This window comes from Elgaria multicarinata, chromosome 4, assembly GCF_023053635.1.
Source record: "Elgaria multicarinata webbii isolate HBS135686 ecotype San Diego chromosome 4, rElgMul1.1.pri, whole genome shotgun sequence".
Lineage (NCBI taxonomy): Eukaryota > Metazoa > Chordata > Lepidosauria > Squamata > Anguidae > Elgaria > Elgaria multicarinata.
Window position 1 is genome coordinate 25,391,270 of NC_086174.1, and position 16,035 is coordinate 25,407,304.

A 16,035-nucleotide genomic window follows, 5' to 3' on the forward strand; every position below is an offset into this window, starting at 1 on the left:
CATCCTTGTGGCATATCCCACATTTTGAGTGGCAGATCCCTAATAAAAAGGGGGTAACTTACCAGGGTAAATGTTAAGTCATTTTTAGCCACATGTTTTCAGAAAGTATTAGAAAAGGATCCAGGGTGGGGAGGACTATCAAGCGAATAATCAATCACAAAGCACTGAGATAAATCCATGATGCATCCACATCTAGGCTATAGTGGTCAGTTCTGACCAACCCACATTCAAAAAGACAGAATTTTGGGATTGTATACTCCGGACTAAACAAACAAACAAACACCACTTTATTTCTGTGCCAAAATATGCCAAATTATGTGCCCAGAAAAGCTGCAACCTCCGTAAATTACCCATACTGAGTAGTTCTGTTTGTTTGCTTATTTTGTACGAGCTAAAGACAATTGATGGGCAATGGGTATAAAGGAGTCTTCCCCATACTGTCACCATTTACCTCTGATCTGTCTAGCTTGCTCTCTCTCTCTATGCCTCTCTCCAAATGGCTGCTCTGCTTTGATATCATAGTGGCCCTGGCCATGTAGAATTGTCATGGCTGTGATATCATCAGAAAGGTTCCAACTGTGATCAGATGCAGCTTAAGCCATGGAGTGGGGGGCTTTTGAAATCTCTGTATCTGAATTCTGAGAATCCATGTACAACCTAAGCTTATCTATGTCAGATTGGTACAATGAGTAGGATCCAATGGTGGGTTCCCATAGCGTTATTAGCCAGTCAAATCACCACTTCTTCCGGTTGTGCTAGTTATGATGGACAAGTGTTGGTTTAGGCTAGCACAACATTAGTAGCACTAGGAGTGCACCATTGGATCTTTCCCAGGGTGAAGATTTCTCATTTCCTGACCCATGCCATAGAATCATAGAATAGTAGAGTTGGAAGAGGCCTATAAGGCCATGGAATACAACCCCCTGCTCAATGCAGGAATCCACCTTAAAATCCCTGGCAGATGGCTCTCCAGCTGCTTCTTAAAGGCTTCCAGTGTGCAAGAGCCCCCGACCTCCCTAGGTAATTGGTTCCACTGTTATACTGCTCTAACAGTCAAGAAGTTTTTACTGATGTTCAGCCGGAATCTGGCTCCCTGTAACTTGAGCCCGTTATTCTGTATCCTGCAATCTGGGATGATCAGTATATACACTCATTGATCATAGGACCAAGATCTATATGCATGTGGCCATCCCCACTCATTTCGGTGTAGACAGCCAACCTTCATGAACATAAGAATGGCTGTGTGGATTGGTTGCTTCAATATGTTGGTTGCCTCTGTGCATGCTACAAGTTCAGCTGCTTGTGCAGAAAAGCTGTTAGGGAGCTTCAGTTGTAGTTGGACTCCATTTTCATGTCCATCAGTTACTGCCATCCCTGTGAAATGGCCAAGGAAACCATTGAAGAATGTTTGGATCTGGACTCAGACCAATGCCAATCATTAGGTTTTCATGAACATTTTCAGCAATGTCCCCAAGCGAACAAAACAAAACAAAAAGCACATATATTTTTTCCCCCTTTTGAATGATTTCTTGATAATCCTTATACCTAAAAAGGTTGCTTATTCACTTAAATTGCCACAGGTGAGATCATCATATAGCCCACTTTAAGGGTAATGAATTCATTTCCTGTTAATAAATAAATAAAAATGGTGGCCGGGGAAAGGGGGTGAGGGCATTGGGAGGTGGTATGGCCCTCTGGAGAACTCCTGAGGGCTGGATTTGGACCCCAGCAGGGGAAGACTTGACCCCTGGGCTCAAGATTCTGCCCCCCTGCCATGGGGGCAGGGCTACCCTATACACCCTGTTACCTCCAATCCATCCTTCCAGTGTGTCAGGAGGCCGTCAGAACCCCCATAAAGTCTTCCCAGAAAACAGAAGCTCCACATTTTTTGCTGCTAAATGGAATCAGCCAGATCCCCGCAGACAAAAGCTGGGAAGAACACCGAGGAACAAAAAAAGAGGGGCACATTCAGATGGCACTGAAGTTCTCCTGAGGAAATAAAACTCACCACTGCTGGCTCTAGGTTCTGGAGAACCTTGAGCAAGACACTGTCAATGGGCCTTCTGTCACAGTGAGTCTACCTTCTCACTGCCACTGTCACCAGTTGCTCTTGCTCCTCGTCCCATTCCTCATCATTGCTATCTCTTGCTTGCTTGGCAGGTGGAGAGCAAGTAGGCAGTGGCATCTCCTCCTCCTACTTCCCACCTCCACCAATGTCTGAGGCAGGTGAACAAGCAGGTTGCCATGGTGAGGAGGATGAGAAACTCCAGGGGGCTCTTGCTGGGGGGGGGGCTGCCAGGGTGTGGGCCCTCAGCAGGTGCCCAACCATGCCTACCCTTGATGCCAGCCCTGACATTTGACATTTGTTTGTTAGTTGGTTTAGCGTATTAAAATCTTTTTAAAAGCCATCCTTCATCCTTGCGGAGGCCAGGGCGGTGTACAAGTATGATTCAATAATACACAATATAATAAAACCACTAAAACCACATCATCCTCATCAAAACAGAGAAGGCGGCAAATACAAGTGACTAGACGAGATCATCCCATTAAAATGCCTGGGTAAACAAAACGTTCTGAGCAGACGTCTAAACAATTGCATCTCTGGCGCCAGTTGCACCTCCATTGCCTTCGCTCTCACACAAAGCCCCCACCCTGCCATACCTTTGGGAGTTAGAAATGTTTGCCTTCCCTATATGTGTGTGCCCCCCCTCCCCTGTTCTGGCCATCTAGTGTACGCAGGATTGTAACCCTACGATTTCCAGGAAGTGTCAGTCTATCTATATCAACCTTCTCCATCCTGGCACCCCCACTCCAGATGTATTGGACTACAATTCCCATAATCCGCAACAAATTCCAAATAGCAACTTTTCTTTCCCACCTGTAAAGTTGAGTGCAACTTATCATGTGGATCCCCTATATTTGGTCTTCTTTTTACAGATTATACCCAACGAGATAGTACAGTGGGTCATATTCATGACTCTTCCATACAACTCCTAGGAACCCCCTAGGTTTTCTTTCAACTTTGTAGCCAACCTCAGATTAAAGGTGAAAAGATTTTCCTGTTGAATCTTGTACCAGATTATAAGGCATCAGGTTTGACACTTGGGAAACAATTGCTGAACCCTGGAAAAAAGAAAGAAAGAAAAAGATAAGCTTCCTTCGAAAATTGAGTATTGCGGTGTGGAAATATCCCTTGAATCTCATAGGTGAAATTTCTGTGAATTCAAATAGCAGCAATTGTCTTTTGTTGAAGTCTCCACTGCCTCTTCATTGCTGTTTGGAGCTAACTGACACATATCAAAGCGCCTAAAACTCACTCAGTTGTGTAAGACAACCTGGTCTGATGGCTATCCAAAGATAACTCTATAACTCGCTGAAGTGTGACTTAAAGATGTCCTGAGGCATCAGTAACCTGTACACCTTCCTAATGTGTAATTTTTACTTCATAAGCGATACTGTGTTCCGTGTAACCTACAGATGACTCTTGCGGGCCTGGTTTCAAAGGACGAGCATTCCAAGACTCAGAGAGGGAACACACAAAGCTGCCTCATGTGAGATTAGACCCTTGGTTTATCTAGTTCAGACATTGTCTTTGCCAGCCCTCACTGGAGATGCTAGGGACTGATCCTGGGATATTTTACATGCAAAGCATGTGGAGCACAGCTGAGTAACAGCCCTTCCTTTTAGAGGTGAAATGTTATGAACACTTGATTTGGAACAAAACTTCATTCAGATCTGGTGTTGTTAACAAGCACAACATGTCGGAGATGTAGACAGAGTGCGAACACGAGATGCCCTGAATCTTTGCATTTGTACTGGGGAAGACCTTTACCCTGAGAAATAACATGCCAGCCAGAACTGAATTCGTTTCCTTCTGCTGATGGAATTTGGCCCTCGGGGTGAAAGAAGATCAACACATGAAGGACTTCTGCACTGGCTGCTAGTCCCTGTCCAGGCCCAATTCAACGTGCTTGTATTAACATTCAAGTTACTCATAAGATCATTGCTTCCCATATAACTGCCCAGAGCCTAAGATCATCCTCAGTGGTCCTTCTCTGAGAGCCTCCACCAAAGGAAGTTAGGCAGGTTGCTACCAGGAAAAGGGCGCTTTCTGCTGTGGCACCCTGGCTGTGGAATGAGATTCCCAGAGAGGCTCTCCTGGTACCTACGTTATGCTCTTTCTGGCACCAGGTGAATATCTTCTTATTTTCCCAAGCATTTTAGTCTTTCAGTTTTTGTTGTTTTAAATCTTACGATATTTTAAAATCTTTGCATTGCTGCTAGGTTTTATTTTATTTATTTTTAATTTTATACTGTAGTTTTAAATGTTTAAACTTATATACTGTCTGTTGTATTTTATGGTTTTAATTGTTGTGAACCACCCAGAAAGGTTCGGCTATTGGGCAGTATAGAAATGCAATAAATAAAATAAATAACAAGTGCTCCACCATGCAAGGAGGAACTATGGCCCAATCAGGGCCCCTGTTCATGTGGAGAAGCCCTACACATGTACATCAGTATGTCCAAAGAGCCCCTTCATATACTGGCTGAATGTGTAGATGGTGGTGGGTTGTGTGTGTGTGTGGAATGTGGCTGTCATGCAGGGTAGGTGGCAGAGATAGCCCACATGGCCCTCTTTCTCAGGTGACCATATCGAAAGGAGAACAGGGCTCCTGTATCTTTAACAGTTGTATAGAAAAGGGAATTTCAGCAGGTGTCATTTGTATGCATGCAGCACCTGGTGAAATCCCCTCTTCATCACAACAGTTAAAACTGCAAGAGCCCTGCCCAGTTTTGCATCCAGTCACTCTAGTATAGATGTAACATTTATGGTGCACCAAACTAACATTTCAACCTAATGAAATGAGGTGAAATGCAGAAAAGCCAGGAAATCATCACAACTATCCGTAGTTGTGGAAAGGGGGTGGGACTAGAGGAAGGGGCGTGGCTATCCAGGGAAGCTCAGAGGGCCAGATTGGGACCTCAGGAGGGCCAGATTTGCCCTACAGGCCTGATGTTCTGTAACCCACCCACCCCCCAGCTTAGAGCCAGGATATCTGAAAGGCCACCTGCTTCCATATGAACCTGCCTGTTTGCTGCAATCATTTTCTAAGGTCCTATTCTAAGTCCCACTGCAGAAAGAGGTTTGGTGGGTGGGGGATGCAAGATTTTTCCGCAGCAACGCCCATTTATGGAGTTCTCACGTAGCGAGGCCCGTCTAGCCCCATCCCTGATGACTCCTAGGTAGGTGGCAAAAACATTTTTATTCTGCCTGGCTTTTAATGGTTTTGAATTTGTGACTCTGACCCTTCTATCGAGCTTGTGTTACTTGGTGTGGCTTATAACAATAAAAATACCTCAATCCATAATAAAACAACCACATACAAACCAAACAACATAAAAAATCAAGTTCAGCAGATCAAAAGCTCTAAAGATGGTTCACCATCTAAAGCTTCATCCGCCCTGCAAGACAAAAGCTTGCCAGAACAGGAATGTTTTTCACCAAACAATGGAAAGTAGTAAGTGAGGCAGCCAAACGAGCTCCATGGGACAAGGTATTCCATCATCTGGGTGCGGCCACTGAAAGAGCCCTATTTCTCATCCCAGACAACTGTGCTTCCATCACAGGGGGAACACAGAAAAGAGCATCTCCCTGCCCCCATCCTGATCCTAAGGAGTGGCAGGCGAGTATGGGAGGATGGTCCTAAGGTATGTTGGACCCAAGCCATTCAGGATTTTATAAAGGTAATCACGCACACTGTGAATTGTGATGGCAAACAAACTGGCAAATTGGAGCATGACTCATGACATCCTAGTCAACCCTCAATGTACCTGCTTGGACCCTTAGGTCGTCTTCACAGGCCCCCAACAAAGAAAGTTAGGTAGGTGGCTACAAGAGAGAGGGTGTGGAGTGCCTTACTTATGGAGGCTCAGCTGGTGCCAGGCAAACACCTTTCTTTTCTCCCAAGCATTTTAGAGGCTCTTCAAAGTTATTATTTTATGGCTGTGCTTACATATCCTATGCTGTTTGATATTTAGACCCTGCTAAGCCATGGTGGCTAAGCATTTTGAGCTAAACATTATGGCTTAGCATGTTGTGTGAACTATTCCTAACCATGGTGGTTACATAACCACGATTTAAACACACTCACTAACCATTTTCTGAACAAGGGGTAGCAACCTAACCATGGCTTAGTGTGTTGTCTGAACAGGCCCACTGTACTGTAGTTTATTGCATTGCATTACATTCTTTTAACTGTTTGTAATCCACCTAGAAAACATTGGTTATTGAGTGGATCAAAAATACAATAAATTAAATTAAGGGTGCAGTCGTATGATTTCTGTGCCCAGCGCTCGTAAACCTAGAAACTCAGAAGCTTATGAGCATCCAGTACAGAGCAGGAAAAGCGTCAGAGGTTACCATTGCCTCCACTGCTCCTCCCACTCTGCATTTTCGCTAGATGGGCTTTTTTGCCTATCTAGCTGGGTGTTCTGTATGGAGGGAAGGGAGCTGGAGAGGCCTCAGGAAAGTTTGTACCTCTCTAGCCTCCTCTCTTCTCTGCCCACCAGAACACTACCCGGTCTCCAAAGTTGTTTCTTTGACCTTGGAGAGGCAGCCAGTGCAGTTCTCTCTGTGCTGGCTGCAAGTGGGTTGGGGAGCACATATTACCAGATCCAGGGTCAGAATGCTGTCTCCAATCTTGGATCAGGGAATCTGAAGTATCCCCCCCCCATGACATTTAAAGGGTATAGGACTGCTCTCTAAATTAATACGTAAAGAAATAAAGGACTTTCTTTCTTTTTATCTTCATTGGGCACATTGACAGAGAAGCAAATCCCACCCATGATCAATAGCTCTAGCATAGTCCTATATATGTGAACACAGTGGAGAAAGTAGGGTGGATAGGAATTGTGTTCAATCCAGCGGATTGGGCAGTAGCTAATAACAAACACAAATATACACTTAAACCATTCCAAATCTAAGTGCATTTCAAGCTGGGGTGTAGAGTCATTTCTAGGAATTCACTCAAGATTGACCTGAGGGTTAAATGGAATCAAAATTTGGAAAGGGGTTGGAAGAGATAAAGGCAGAACTTTGTACAAATTGTTTGCCTCGGGTTAATGACATTACTGGCATTGTCTGTTTCTCTTTATTTAGAAATACCTTCACAGACAAGCTTATGTCGTACAAAATCAAAGTATGCATTGAACGTGTCACACGTGTAATCCAATCCCTCTCTGTGGTGAGGTAACCATCTGCTCAGAGCATGACCTGACTGCCATCTGAGCTCAAGAAAAGGATGGGTGGAGTAAAGCTGCAATTAATAAAGACGAGGAACTTGGGTGTGATTCAGAGACGGGAGGTAGAGAGCTGTGGGACATGGACTAGTGAGTCATCATCATCTTCATTCTCCTGCCCACCCTGTAAAAACTACTTCCATTCCATTTGTGGGTGCTGGATACTGATACTATAGAGTAGACCATCCTATGCACCATTTCCAGAATGCTCTTCATTTTTTAGAAGCGGCTTGTTTGGAAAAAAACCCGCAGTCATCCTACACAACCAAACTGAACAGATTATCATAGAATCATAGAATAGAGTTGGAAGGGGCCTATAAGGCCATCGAGTCCAACCCCCTGCTCAATGCAGGAATCCACCTTATTATTATTATTATTATTTATTTATATAGCACCATCAATGTACATGGTGCTGTACAGAGTAAAACAATAAATAACAAAACCCTGCCGCATAGGCTTACATTCTAATAAAATCATAATAAAACAATAAAGAGGGGAAGAGAATGCACCAAACAGGCAGTATAAAAGTCAGAACAAAATCAAGTTTTAAAAGCTTTAGGAAAAAGAAAAGTTTTTAGCTGAGCTTTAAAAGCTACTTTAAAAGTAGTTAAAGCATCCCTGACAGATTCTCTGTACTACTCTTTGTATGTGCATCGCTTCCCTTTTTCTTACTCATAGCACATTGAGATGACTCGGCCTGACAAACCAGTGTGTCTGCACACACACACCAACCCTGTGAGGTAGGACAGGCTGCAAGTAGGGATGCTGGAAAAATTCGAGATGGACTAAAATGACAGAAAGAATCCAATGTGCAGAATGCACTGTGGACTGGCCTTCCAAAGTCACATGTCATCCGTGGACTTCCGGATTTTTAAAAAACTTTCCCAAAATTGACAAAAATTAATTTTAGGAAAATACACAAGTTTCTGCTGAGACATATGCCATGGTGGAAAATATACATGGGAAAAAGTTGAATAGAATGGGGGGACAATACACTCAATGTAATGTATTGAAATAAATTATGTAAATTGTTGTAAACTTTCTTATGGAATTATTTGCCTATTTTTCTGCCTAATGGGGTGGGGGGAGTTCAAATCCATCTGTGAATGGACACCAGAATGTATGACACTGCACAATCCATGAAACATAAGCAAATGGATTTTACATAACCCATACATTTGGTCTATATTCCTCAGAGGAAAGCTGCCACCACCTATGCAATAATAATATCTATTGTGGAATATTTACATTGAATAACTCATACCCTGGACATGCGATGATCCAGGTATATGGCTTTTATATATGTGCTTATCAAGCAGTCCAACACAGTCCAACCTTCAGACTAGGCAAGAGAAATCAAATCAACTCCAGTTTCCAATTTAATACACTGATTAAAGAACCAAGCTGAGAGAAGTTGAGAAGTAGCCAGTTGAAACATCAAACTAGCGCAGTAAACCTAACTTATCAGGATCTTAAAAATAATTTCCTTATGGGAGGGACGAAGCCCACCTAGATTCCAAGAGTGGCATGGTCTTGTCTTCACTCTTTGCCAACTAGTTGGACACAAAGGAAAGAGTTTATAATCACAGGCATTTCTACGGCAGCTGGGCAGCTCCCAGAGAAGAGCATTCAAACTGGCCAATCAATAGCTTGGGAGGACATGGGCATGCATCCTCCAAATTATTTCTAAGTATCTCTGAAAGGGGGATACCAATGAAGACTTTGGATCTATCACAGATTGACCAGGACTGGGATGTTCTTTGTTCAAAGATATTTCCAAGAAAACTGGGTGAGAGAGGCTTGGGACTTTACTAGGGGTGTGCAGAGTGGGTCTGCTCTGCCCCGAAATTTGGGGAGAAACTCCAATGAGGCAATTCTCCGATGAGGCAATTTTCAGGGAGGTCTACCTCCCTACACCATGAGATAACCCATTGGAAAACTGCTCTGTTTTGGGGTGACTGCTCTATTATCGTCTATGGGAGATAACAAAAATGCTTACATCTATGACATTTTTAAAGATAAAGAGATGAAATTTGGCACCCTGGTAGCTCTTAAGCAGGCCTTTAGCCATGCTAAGTTGGAAGCAAATCCACCCATTCCTTGATTTTTAGGATTCACCACCCCCATACTATCTCTGGGCCTTGCTAGACCAGGGGTTAGCCCGGGCTGACACCTGGGCTTGCCCCTGTGCATCCAGATGATGCACAGGGGCTCCCGGAGTCAGGCAGGGGTCAACCCTGCCTGGCCCCAGGGTATTTGGCTACAGTTGTAGACCAGTATTTCCTGCAGTCTCGGGCTGAGCCCAAGACCACGAGTGTGTAGCCCGTTCCACCACTTTCCCCAGCTACCGCAATTACATGCAAGTAGCCAGGAAAGCGGCAGACAGGGCGCAACACTCCACAGGAGTGCTGCAGCCATCAGGGCAGGGTAGGGGGAACAGAGCCAGGGGGGCAGGGGGATCGGAGCCAGGGCAGGGAGAACAGAGCTGGGGTGGTGGGGGGGGGAAGACTGGAGCCGGGGGTGGGAAGAATGCCACCAGGGAGAGATCGGAGCCAGGGAGATCAGGGGGGAGGTCGGGGGCAGGGGGGAGCTGGGAGAACGCTAAGCGCACGAACGTTCGTGCGCATCCGGCTCCTTTAAAACTTAAAAAAAATGGCAGACACGATTGGGTTTTCCTGCAGCCCGTTGCATCTGACGTGTGGATAGGAGCGACAGCCTGCACTACTTCTAGCGTGGGCTGGCTCCTCCTCACCACAGGATTATCAGGTAGGTCTAGCAAAGCCCCCACCTCTCTTTCTCACTCACACACACACACTTAAACTGTTCTTATGCACTTCATCTTCTCTCAAGAAAGCTCGCAGAAGCAGCAGGGATTAGACTGCACCTAATTTTGCAAGGGGGGGGGGACTAGAAGAAACACTTCTCCGTCTCCCAACATGGCCAGAGCCAGCAGCAGCAGCCATTGCACGCCTCATGATGGAATAATAAAGCCTTATTAATTGAGAAAAATGTGTGCTGCTTGTGCACAAGTTTTGAAACACTCTCACACACAAACTAGACAGACTGTAGAAAACACAACGCAGAACTCACAAGGATGGATATATATATATATATATATATATATATATATATATATGGTAATGGACTAAACACACACACACACACACACACACACACACAAACACACAGCAGGAACTGGGGGAGTAGAGTGAAATGTAAGGTAAAGGATTGGAATGGAAAGATAAAGTGATTTTAAAATATTTTAATATAGTTTTTAGTGGGGGTAACAGGAAAACACATACACACCAACAAAACAGGAGTGTGGAGTGGGGTACTTTGAAGCAACTTGGATTTTAGATACACAATAAGAACAAACACTGACTAAGGCAGTCAGACTGGGATTTAAAGACGGGTTGGAAAGGTAAAGGATTTTTTCTTTTTTTTAAAAAAAAAAAATCCCAGTAGGGGTAATACAAGAACACACACACACACTCAATAGCACACAAAGGGGAAGCGTGTGGTGATATTACAAGAAGCAAATAAAAGCAGACAGACACACAGAGAGAAAAGCAAACCCAGCAAAGCAGGAGCTTTCTCTTTCTGATTGAGCAGCAGATAGAAATCAAGCAGACACAGAGCAAGCACAACTAGATCTCTCCCTCTCCCTCTCCCTCTCCCTCTCCCTCTCCTCCTCCTCCTCCTCCTCCTCCCCCCTTCCCTTCCAAACGCTCCACAAGGAATGAGTTCCAGGACAAGAACAAATGGTTATATGACTTGCAATCCCTCCCTCTAAGCACTGTGATTGGAGGGGGGGGACAGGGCAGAGACTGTGGCTATTGGTTAGCCAAAGATGTCAATCTCAAAACTACCCCTCCCGCACACCTCAACGACAGCATCTTCCTAATATGGAAAAGGATTCAGTTAGTCGTCATGTCCATCAACATGAAACATGCACTCACGTCACCTAAAAAACCTTTGGATGCCTTCAGGGCTCTGAACAATAGTTTATTTGCACTGCGGGTATCTGACGGTTTTAAAACCATCCCCTAACCGCACTGCAATTTTGGAAGTCTGCCAGAGGTCTGCCGGACCCCCGGATTTTTGGTGTGAAGCACAAAACCCCCTAATCCTTACGCTTAAGACGTAATCTTTTCCTGCACTCCAGTCCTGAGAGAGGAGCACTTGCAGGGGCTTCAGTGCTTGCTGAGACTTCAGTTTCCTGGGAGTTGGGCACTGGAGGATTGTGTTGTTTCTTTTATAAATGTTTATTTACACTGTGCTCAGGATGAAGGCCTATAACATAACAAATCGAAGCAAACCCTGTTTCCCCTCAGCTGCCCAGCAATTTTCATCCCAAGACAAAAGCTACTCTCCGCCTTTCTTAGATTCAGCCTTCCCCCAGATTCATTTCCTCCTACCCCCTCAGGCCTGGTAGAACAAAGATTACCAGTTGGAGAGTCAGAGTTGAAGGAAGGACCTCAGTCTCTTTGTACACAGAGACACTGGATTGTGAGGGACTCCTAGATGCAATTTAGACTGACCCCAAACACATAACAAAATATTTTCTATTCCTCTCTAGCACATCATTATCACTATCAACATCATGATTATCTTCAAGCAGTTCCTTATTATTTCTTAACAGTCTTTTCAAACATTTCATTTCATAATATCTTTTTTGTATTGTTTTCATAAATTTTATTTATATTTCTATTTTATCCCATTCTCCCTCCTCAGGATGGTTCTCCTCGCGATCTCAATTTTATCCTCATAAACTAGCCTACCTCACAAGGTTGTTGTGAGGATAAAATGAGGACCAGGATACCTAAGAGAGCACCTTTATTTATTCATTACATATTTATACTGCCCATTACATATTTATTCATTACATATTTATACTGCCCTAGGCTCTCTGGGCAGTTTACAACTAAAACCATAATATAGCAATCCAGATTAAAACTTAAAACTTTAGAAATCACATAAAACCAGAATAAGTTACAGTCCAGGGAAGGCTTGTCTAAAAAGTTATGTTTTTAGGAGGCATTTGAAAGATATTACATTTTCCACCTCCCGAACCGTACTAGGGAGGGTTTTCCAGAGCGTGGGTGCTGCTACAGAGAAGGCCCGCCGTCGAGGTTCTTCATGACAACATTCTCTTTGTCTTGGAATGACGAGCAGGGCCTCCTGAGAAGATCGCAAATGTCACCTGGGTGTATATAAGGGAAAGCGGTCTGCTAGGTATCCTGGTCTAATCGTGAGGTTACGAGTGCATGAATGACCGTGGCTAGGCTATCCCTATTCAGGAACAGCCGTAGCTGGCATACCAACCAAAGTTGATAACAGGCACTCTGGGCCACCGAGGCCACCTGGGTCTCCAGTGACAAAGATGAGTCCAGGAGCCCCCTCCCCCCCCAAAAAAAAACTATGGACCTGCTCCTTTAGAGGGAGCGCAACCCCATCCAGAACAGGCAAAGACCCCCAATTCCTGGACCTGGGAACCACCAACCCACAAGGTCTCTGTCTTATCAGGATTCAGCTTCAGTTTATTGGCCCTGATCCAAGCCAATTGTATCCCAGTTCAGAAAGTGCATGTTCTCTCCCGATTCAGATGTTACAGAGAAACAGAGCTGGGTGTCATCAGCGTACTGGTTACACCTTGCCCCAAATCTCCCAATGACCACTCCCAACAGCTTCATGTAGGTATTGAATAACATTGGGGACAGGATGGTGCCCTGTGGTATACCACAGTTCAGCTGCCATGCAGCTGAAGTGCAGTCACCCAATGCTATTCTCTGGAACCAACCCTGCAAGTAGGAGTTGAACCTTCCCAATCACTAAGGTCATCAGGGGGCATGCTTCTGGTGATTCCACGTGGACCTATGGCCTGACTGGAGTAAACCAAGAGAAGGGCCTTCAGTGTGGTGGCCCCCCTTTTTATAGAGATCCCTGCCTCTGGAAGTCAGTCAGGTACCAACACTGGATTGTTTGCAGCACCTCCTGAAAACAGCTCTTTCCCAGGAAGTCTTCATTGGTTGACCAGCCTCACATTCTGTTGTTGTTGTTGTTTTAAATAATTTTAATATCATGTTTTGTTCTTTTTGCCTTTTGTTCTTTTTATCTCTTATTGTTCACCACTCTGGAATCTGTCCAGATGTGGAGCAGTATTCAAATGTCATAAATAAATAAATAAATAAATGGAGAGGGAGAGGACCATGTAAGCTGCCTTTACTTCCTTGCAAGAAGAAAGAAGACAGGATATAAATGCAATAATAAAATAAACAACAACAAAAACAACAGCCAGTGATGAGCAAGTAGCTGTGTTTATTCTGGAGTGTCTGGATTATGTGTGATCAACCCATGACCATGCAATCATCCCATGCCTATTTCTTTATTCATCACCATCACCATTATCACCACCACCATCTTCATCACCACCACCGTCACCATTTATTACTTACACCACACCCATCACTATATTTGGCATCATACAAAGATTATGACTTGGCTTTGCCCGCAGGCTCACGATGTAATAAAACATGACACATGAGGGAAAGGGAATTAGGAGGGGGAAAGGATAAGGTGCCAAGTGTCAATCAAAGGGGGGGGGGAGTACCATGAAGGAAAAGCAAGAGTACTAAAAAATAAATAAACTCAACAAGGTGAGTTTTAAAGAACTTCTTAAGAAAAAGAAGCCAAAAAGCCAGAAGCAACCATGGTAGAAGAGCAGTCCAAGCATGGGGCAAGGTAAAAAGACGTGGCCCAGAAGTGGTGCATGAGAGATGAGTTTTTTAAAGGAGAGATTAGCATGCGAAGAGTGAAGAGACTGTGAAAGAGACTGAAGAGAAAGCAGAGATGAGAGATAGCAAGGACTAAGACCATGAAGGCACTTAGGAATGAACGACAGAAGCTTACATTTAACCCAGTAAAAAAGAGGGAGAGGAGGCAAATAAAGGGTATAAAGTAGAAGGACAATCCCAACTGGAGCAGAGGTGAGCAGAAGAATCCAAAACAGATAGATTAATGTCTAAAGAGGAGACAGGGAAACCGTATACGAGAATATACTGCAGTCCTCAAGTCTAGAAATAATAACACACTGAAAATCAATGCAATCCTATACATGTCTACACAGAAGTAAGCCCCACTGGGTTCAATAGGGATCACTACAAGTGAAGGGTAAAGGATTGCACCTGAAGTGTTTTAGCAGAACTAATAGTTAAAAATTGGCATATCTGGGAAATATTGTCCAACACCTTTTAGAGTAGAGGTCTGCACTGAGCCCCGGAATTATCTGGTAACCACAAACACCTGTGGAGCATTCAATCTTCCAGAGCAGAGATTGGCTGCTTCCAAAACCATCAATTAATATCAGAACAGAGACGTGCCCAATCAGAGCTTCTAAAGGCTCTGAAATTATCCTGCTCGCTCGCTCTCTCTCTCTCTCTCTCTCTCTCTCTCTCTCTCTCTCTCTCTCTCTCTCTCTCTCTCTCTCTCTCTGTGTGTGTGTGTGTGTGTGTGTGTGTGTGTGTGTGTGTGTGTGTGTGTGAATTGAATATCTCCATATTTGGAAGATGCTGAGTTGGGTGAGGGGTAGCTTTGATACTGACTTCTGTGGCTAACCAATTAGGAATTGCCACAGCACTGTCCAGGACCATGTTCCCCTCCAATCACAGTGTTCAGGAGAGTGAGAAACGCTAACTGGCTGCTGATTCTGGCCATGGGGATGGGGGGGAGAGGGAGCACGTTTCTGCTTGGACAGAAACGTTTCTGCTTGGACATCCACATTTTGACAGTGTGAGAGTGCTGCTGGGCTGACTGGCATTGTGAGTGAGAAAGCTTCTACACCTGAGTCAGGCACAGGCAGGCTCTTTATTTCAGTTAAACTATTACTCCTGTTGGCTGGCTGGGCTTCCAGTGCAGGGGGTGGGCTCCATCCAATAGATCTGGAGGGCACTAGGTTTGAGAAGGCTGGAATAGAAACTTCCAACAGCAGCAGTTGAGCTCTGCATCAGCAAAGTAAAGGATAAAAGCTCCCCCCATGAATGTGCAAGGGTGGATTAATCTCTCTCTCTCTCTCTCTGTGTGTGTGTTTAAGGGAGATAATGGTTTGAGGGGGGGGGGAGTTTTAAAAAACTCCTAAAAAATCAAGGCATGAATGGATCTGCTACAAACTTGGCATGCCTAAAATCCCTTTAAGAGCTATCACTGTGGCAAATTTGATCTCTTTATCTTTAAAAATTATTCAGATGTAAGCATTTTTAAATTTCCGTTTTAAAAATTCCTAAAAATCAAAGCATGAACAGATCTGATTCAAACTGGGCTAAAGCCCTCCTTAAGAGCTATCACTATGCCAAATTCCATCTCTTTATCTTTAAAAATGAGGGAGCTGTAAGCATTTGATTAATTTCCATTGACTAGAGTGGTTACCCAAAAACAGGCGGTTCTCTGACGGGGCTGAGTAAGGGGAGCCACTCCGAAATCAGGGCAGAGAATCACCTCAACAGAGCTCTGGCTCGAATTTCAAGGTGGAGAAGACCCACTCTGCACACCCCTGTTTTAGAGCAATCAGAGAACTGAGGGAAAGTCACAGGTGTTACATCAGAAGAGCAACAGTTGAAAGGAGATGTGGTTAGAGTGTAGTTGTAAGAGTGTTGGACTAGGACTGGAAAGACCTGAGTTCTAGTCCCTACTTGAACATCAAGGTCACAGGTGACTTTGGGATGGTCAGTGACTCTCAGCCTA